This window comes from Schistocerca gregaria, unplaced genomic scaffold (assembly GCF_023897955.1).
Source record: "Schistocerca gregaria isolate iqSchGreg1 unplaced genomic scaffold, iqSchGreg1.2 ptg000609l, whole genome shotgun sequence".
Taxonomy (NCBI): Eukaryota; Metazoa; Arthropoda; class Insecta; order Orthoptera; family Acrididae; genus Schistocerca; species Schistocerca gregaria.
The window spans coordinates 80001-87500 of record NW_026061998.1 but is presented as its reverse complement, the minus strand read 5'-3'; the positions used below and the strand labels follow the sequence as shown (position 1 = coordinate 87500).

The 7500-nt window shown below is 51.7% G+C and overlaps 2 non-coding genes across 2 annotated transcripts in view; both read right to left on the bottom strand.

Annotated features, from left to right (window-relative positions):
• The window catches only part of LOC126316851 (5.8S ribosomal RNA), a 155-nt gene extending 38 nt beyond the window's left edge, over positions 1–117 (bottom strand). Inside the window, exon 1 of the ribosomal RNA XR_007556293.1 lies at positions 1–117. This exon is cut by the window's left edge and continues 38 nt beyond it. This is a non-coding gene — a ribosomal RNA (5.8S ribosomal RNA).
• Positions 118–479: 362 nt separating this feature from the next.
• Positions 480–2372, bottom strand: LOC126316864 (small subunit ribosomal RNA). Its single transcript, XR_007556304.1, has one exon. It is a non-coding gene; the product is annotated as a small subunit ribosomal RNA (ribosomal RNA).
• Positions 2373–7500: the final 5128 nt, after the last annotated feature.

The window sequence follows — 7500 nt, the reverse complement described above, 5'->3', positions numbered from 1 at the left end:
GGACCGCAATGTGCGTTCGAAACGTCGATGTTCATGTGTCCTGCAGTTCACATGTCGACGCGCAATTTGCTGCGTTCTTCATCGACCCACGAGCCGAGTGATCCACCGTCCTGGGTGATCTTTTCCTTTTCAGTCTCCCACTGTCTCTTTCAAGACAGTAGCATTTGCGGGACTGAGGCGTCTGACGGCCCCTGTTCCACTATTTTTTTTGTGTCCAACGGCCTCACAGCCGATGGGCGTCGTACGGCTCCACACCGGAGCGGACAGGCACTCGGGCGAACGTCATTCAAAACCGGCGCCAGGCGCCAGGTACCGCAGGCCAGCCGCTCCAGAGCTTCAGCGCTCGTACCACACAACAACAACACTTCCGCTAGTTTTGAGAGGCACGCGTGGTTCCGCACGCGGCGCACGGCCACTGCCGTACAGGTAGCGTGTTGCGCGACACGACACGCACATCGAAAGACATGCAGTCTAGTCGGTAATGATCCTTCCGCAGGTTCACCTACGGAAACCTTGTTACGACTTTTACTTCCTCTAAATGATCAAGTTTGGTCATCTTTCCGGTAGCATCGGCAACGACAGAGTCGATGCCGCGTACCAGTCCGAAGACCTCACTAAATCATTCAATCGGTAGTAGCGACGGGCGGTGTGTACAAAGGGCAGGGACGTAATCAACGCGAGCTTATGACTCGCGCTTACTGGGAATTCCTCGTTCATGGGGAACAATTGCAAGCCCCAATCCCTAGCACGAAGGAGGTTCAGCGGGTTACCCCGACCTTTCGGCCTAGGAAGACACGCTGATTCCTTCAGTGTAGCGCGCGTGCGGCCCAGAACATCTAAGGGCATCACAGACCTGTTATTGCTCAATCTCGTGCGGCTAGAAGCCGCCTGTCCCTCTAAGAAGAAAAGTAATCGCTGACAGCACGAAGGATGTCACGCGACTAGTTAGCAGGCTAGAGTCTCGTTCGTTATCGGAATTAACCAGACAAATCGCTCCACCAACTAAGAACGGCCATGCACCACCACCCACCGAATCAAGAAAGAGCTATCAATCTGTCAATCCTTCCGGTGTCCGGGCCTGGTGAGGTTTCCCGTGTTGAGTCAAATTAAGCCGCAGGCTCCACTCCTGGTGGTGCCCTTCCGTCAATTCCTTTAAGTTTCAGCTTTGCAACCATACTTCCCCCGGAACCCAAAAGCTTTGGTTTCCCGGAGGCTGCCCGCCGAGTCATCGGAGGAACTGCGGCGGATCGCTGGCTGGCATCGTTTATGGTTAGAACTAGGGCGGTATCTGATCGCCTTCGAACCTCTAACTTTCGTTCTTGATTAATGAAAACATACTTGGCAAATGCTTTCGCTTCTGTTCGTCTTGCGACGATCCAAGAATTTCACCTCTAACGTCGCAATACGAATGCCCCCGCCTGTCCCTATTAATCATTACCTCGGGTTCCGAAAACCAACAAAATAGAACCGAGGTCCTATTCCATTATTCCATGCACACAGTATTCAGGCGGGCTTGCCTGCTTTAAGCACTCTAATTTGTTCAAAGTAAACGTGCCGGCCCACCGAGACACTCAACAAAGAGCACCCTGGTAGGATTTAAACGGGGTCCGCCTCGGGACGCGAAAGCACCCCTTCGGCTCGCCCCACCGGCAGGACGTCCCACGATACATGCCAGTTAAACACCGACGGGCGGTGAACCAACAGCGTGGGACACAAATCCAACTACGAGCTTTTTAACCGCAACAACTTTAATATACGCTATTGGAGCTGGAATTACCGCGGCTGCTGGCACCAGACTTGCCCTCCAATAGATACTCGTTAAAGGATTTAAAGTGTACTCATTCCGATTACGGGGCCTCGGATGAGTCCCGTATCGTTATTTTTCGTCACTACCTCCCCGTGCCGGGAGTGGGTAATTTGCGCGCCTGCTGCCTTCCTTGGATGTGGTAGCCGTTTCTCAGGCTCCCTCTCCGGAATCGAACCCTGATTCCCCGTTACCCGTTACAACCATGGTAGGCGCAGAACCTACCATCGACAGTTGATAAGGCAGACATTTGAAAGATGCGTCGCCGGTACGAGGACCGTGCGATCAGCCCAAAGTTATTCAGAGTCACCAAGGCAAACGGACCAGACAAGCCAATCCGATTGGTTTTGATCTAATAAAAGCGTCCCTTCCATCTCTGGTCGGGACTCTGTTTGCATGTATTAGCTCTAGAATTACCACAGTTATCCAAGTAACGTGGGTACGATCTAAGGAACCATAACTGATTTAATGAGCCATTCGCGGTTTCACCTTAATGCGGCTTGTACTGAGACATGCATGGCTTAATCTTTGAGACAAGCATATGACTACTGGCAGGATCAACCAGGGAGCTGCGTCAACTAGAGCTGAGCAGCCGGCCGCCCGGGAGTGTGTCCCGGGGGCCCGCGCGAACACGCAAGCGTCCGCTCAATTATTCTGCAAACAGGAGGAGGCCGAGCTCCCCTGCACGATACACCTCGAAACCCTCTCAGGTCCCGGCGGCGCGCAGCGCCGTCCTAGGTACTTGGTCGGTTTCGAGAGAGGCGCAATCGCCCGGAGTTAGGCGAGTAGACGGTTTTAGTGCGAACACCCTTGCTCCCAACTGAGCTTGCCGCTGCCGACAGAGGCCCGGGAGCGTGCTGTCGTGGCATTGCCGGCGGGAGACAACACGCGCCACCTATGGTGACCGGCAGCTCCAACGCCAGCGCCACACAAGGGCAAAGCCCCACTTGGGTGCAGAAGCGAACTCTCCCAGCACAGCGCACGCGCCAACACGTCCGCACAACTGCGATACAAACCACCTGCGAGAACCGCTGGGGCGACCGAGCAGCAGACGGCGTCGCGGCGCCGAGTGCCAGGCGGCGGCGCATCCTCAACGCACACAGTCCTCAATCAGACCAGCACACTGCAGATGTCCACCGCGCTTCGCACCGGGCTCGGCTGAACCAACTTTGGCCGCCAGGCGCCGCGTGCAGGGTGCGCCGCAGCGTAGCTGCGCCGCCTGCCGGGCCCGTCGGCTGGCGCTCCTGCCACTCGGCGCCCCCCACCAGCCGCCTGTTGCGCGTGCGCCCACGCAGCGCGCGGCCAACACGCCGGGCGGCCCCCCTTCACCGGCCGGGAACAGTCCCACCAAGCCACCGCCGCGTATCGCTTCATACCCACATGGGCCTAGTCACGCGTGTGGATGTGGCGGGTACCGCTGAAACAACCGGTTAATAGCTGTACCGATCGTCGCCATCACAGATTCACCTCCAGCGTGAACAACCGCTCAACAACGGATTTCCAGTTCATTTGCGTATCTTGGGCAGTAAACGTAGATGTCCACCTACATTTGCGAATTCAACAATTCTTGCATGCCAGGATGTCATGTGTCACGACACGCTACATCAGACCACATACACACTGCGACATGTGCAGAAGAGAACACGTGGAAGGTGGCCCGCGCACGTATGCGATGTACCTTCCGCGATCCACTGTCAACCGGCATCTGCGGCATGTCCCAGATATGGAACGCGGTCCACCAGGGTAGCACTTTGTGTGAGGCAATACGACAAAGTCGGAATACACGCGTCACTACATCAGACGGCTCACGCTGACCTGACCTGACCTGACTCACCGCACCACCACCCCCAGCGACCCAGGGTGACATACAATGCGTTCGTACGTTCCTCCCACACGCCTCTACGGCGTACCACAGTGCAACCTAGCTGTTATTGGGAGACGAGACAAGTAGCATCAAGCACAACATATGGAAATTGAGATTCGACACCGTTGGGCACAGCCAGCGTACGGTCACACGTATCACACTACTTCACTCTGTACGTAACGACCGATGATCGGTACAGCGTGTGGGTTACGCGTACGACATCAGCGGACAATGGACACAGACCATACCACGACGTACACTGAGGGCGTCGACATCTGAATGCAACTGAACAGCTGCGAGGCTCATTTAACACTCAAACGCCAGACCGACCAGCTTGAGAGGACAGAGACACAAAGAGGGGGACAGAGGGGGACAGAGGGGGGGGAGGGGGGGGGTCGGCGATATAGTCCTATTGCAGTACAATTGACAGTGGATAGCAGGAATATGTGGAAAGTAAGCAACACTCGCAAGACATCTACATGAGGATAACAACGACACCAGAGATTCCGAGCAGTGAACTATGTTAGGCAAAGGGACAACGTGGGTTAGGTTAAGGGACAACGTGGGTTAGGTTAAGGGACAACGTGGGTTAGGTTAAGGGACAACGTGGGTTAGGTTAAGGGACAACGTGGGTTAGGTTAAGGGACAACGTGGGTTAGGTTAAGGGACAACGTGGGTTAGGTTAAGGGACAACGTGGGTTAGGTTAAGGGACAACGTGGGTTAGGTTAAGGGACAACGTGGGTTAGGTTAAGGGACAACGTGGGTTAGGTTAAGGGACAACGTGGGTTAGGTTAAGGGACAACGTGGGTTAGGTTAAGGGACAACGTGGGTTAGGTTAAGGGACAACGTGGGTTAGGTTAAGGGACAACGTGGGTTAGGTTAAGGGACAACGTGGGTTAGGTTAAGGGACAACGTGGGTTAGGTTAAGGGACAACTTGAGTTAGGTTAAGGGACAACTTGAGTTAGGTTAAGGGACAACTTGAGTTAGGTTAAGGGACAACTTGAGTTAGGTTAAGGGACAAATTGAGTTAGGTTAAGGGACAAATTGAGTTAGGTTAAGGGACAAATTGAGTTAGGTTAAGGGACAAATTGAGTTAGGTTAAGGGACAACTTGAGTTAGGTTAAGGGACAACTTGAGTTAGGTTAAGGGACAAATTGAGTTAGGTTAAGGGACAACTTGAGTTAGGTTAAGGGACAACTTGAGTTAGGTTAAGGGACAACTTGAGTTAGGTTAAGGGACAACTTGAGTTAGGTTAAGGGACAACTTGAGTTAGGTTAAGGGACAACTTGAGTTAGGTTAAGGGACAACTTGAGTTAGGTTAAGGGACAAATTGAGTTAGGTTAAGGGACAAATTGAGTTAGGTTAAGGGACAAATTGAGTTAGGTTAAGGGACAAATTGAGTTAGGTTAAGGGACAAATTGAGTTAGGTTAAGGGACAACTTGAGTTAGGTTAAGGGACAACTTGAGTTAGGTTAAGGGACAACTTGAGTTAGGTTAAGGGACAACTTGAGTTAGGTTAAGGGACAACTTGAGTTAGGTTAAGGGACAACTTGAGTTAGGTTAAGGGACAAATTGAGTTAGGTTAAGGGACAAATTGAGTTAGGTTAAGGGACAAATTGAGTTAGGTTAAGGGACAACTTGAGTTAGGTTAAGGGACAAATTGAGTTAGGTTAAGGGACAACTTGAGTTAGGTTAAGGGACAACTTGAGTTAGGTTAAGGGACAACTTGAGTTAGGTTAAGGGACAACTTGAGTTAGGTTAAGGGACAACTTGAGTTAGGTTAAGGGACAACTTGAGTTAGGTTAAGGGACAACTTGAGTTAGGTTAAGGGACAAATTGAGTTAGGTTAAGGGACAAATTGAGTTAGGTTAAGGGACAAATTGAGTTAGGTTAAGGGACAAATTGAGTTAGGTTAAGGGACAAATTGAGTTAGGTTAAGGGACAACTTGAGTTAGGTTAAGGGACAACTTGAGTTAGGTTAAGGGACAACTTGAGTTAGGTTAAGGGACAACTTGAGTTAGGTTAAGGGACAACTTGAGTTAGGTTAAGGGACAAATTGAGTTAGGTTAAGGGACAAATTGAGTTAGGTTAAGGGACAAATTGAGTTAGGTTAAGGGACAACTTGAGTTAGGTTAAGGGACAAATTGAGTTAGGTTAAGGGACAAATTGAGTTAGGTTAAGCGATAATCTGGTACAGCCACAGTTAGGTTAAGCGATAATCTGGTACAGCCACAGTTAGGTTAAGCGATAATCTGGTACAGCCACAGTTAGGTTAAGCGATAATCTGGTACAGCCACAGTTAGGTTAAGCGATAATCTGGTACAGCCACAGTTAGGTTAAGCGATAATCTGGTACAGCCACAGTTAGGTTAAGCGATAAACTGGTACAGCCACAGTTAGGTTAAGCGATAAACTGGTACAGCCACAGTTAGGTTAAGCGATAAACTGGTACAGCCACAGTTAGGTTAAGCGATAAACTGGTACAGCCACAGTTAGGTTAAGCGATAAACTGGTACAGCCACAGTTAGGTTAAGCGATAAACTGGTACAGCCACAGTTAGGTTAAGCGATAAACTGGTACAGCCACAGTTAGGTTAAGCGATAAACTGGTACAGCCACAGTTAGGTTAAGCGATAAACTGGTACAGCCACAGTTAGGTTAAGCGATAAACTGGTACAGCCACAGTTAGGTTAAGCGATAAACTGGTACAGCCACAGTTAGGTTAAGCGATAAAGTTGGTTAAATTTGGTATTGTGTGGGAAGGGGGCAGAGAGAGAGGGGGGGGGGGGGGTGGATAGTGGTGGCAGTACACGGATGCCTGAGTCACCGTCAGATACGTCACGTCGGTTCGATGCTTGTAGCAAGAGGCTGGCGGATGTGTGTCTCTCACTTCTGCAATTTTTCATGTGGTATAACACGAGGGCGGGGGATGATATTTGGTGCCCCTCTGTGTAGGATGTGTGTTGGTGGTGTTGATTTATCTGAGCAATGGTAGTTGTCGGAGGAGTGGGGTATTGTGCTTTTATAGGTGGACCTACTGCTCTGGTTATCATAGTGTCGACGGTGCAATGTGGCAGAGAGGATGCACTCGACATTGTCGCATTCCAGATGTTTACGTATTGTGTGTCTCCGTTGCAGGCCGAGAGTGGTGCATGTTCGAGTGTCTGGCTGACGTGCGATTCACGTTGTGTGCCCAGTCTTACAGCACGTATAGGGACATTCGCATAAATCATCTATATTTGGCCTTGCATCATTTACTAAGCAGTGCCGTGAGACGACCGAACTATTAGGAAAGTACTGATGTACCGCATAATGTTTACCTTCCACCACACGGCGAGTATCGACTGTGCCCAGCGTTGCCACCGCAGGCAGCGGTCACCGTCACCATTGTGCGGCGGAACGGAACATCTATATCCTCAGAGGAGCACTCTTTGCCGCCGGGCGTCACGTCTCGCGGCCTGCCGGCCAGCGCCCACGACGAACTTACTGCATGTATAGGGACAGCGGGAATTTGGCATACTTGATATAACTCTTCATGAGGCGCAAGATATAGGGGTGGATTGCAACTTACGACTGCGAGAAAAGTCCGCCGTTCATCCGCCGGAGTTGCGATTTCGGCGGGGCACGTACGGTCGCGGGTGGAGCACTTGGTGCGGCGTACGCACCCGGGTTGCGGCTCCTGCGCTGGAGGGGGGTGCAGGTTTTGTGTGGGTGGGCTCGGCAAATGAGCACTGTGGGCCCCATACATGGCTTAGTCCGCGTGGCCTCCCCCAGGTGGCGGTACCGTCGTTGCACCACGTCATGTCGCGGGGCACCTACAGATGGCGCACGT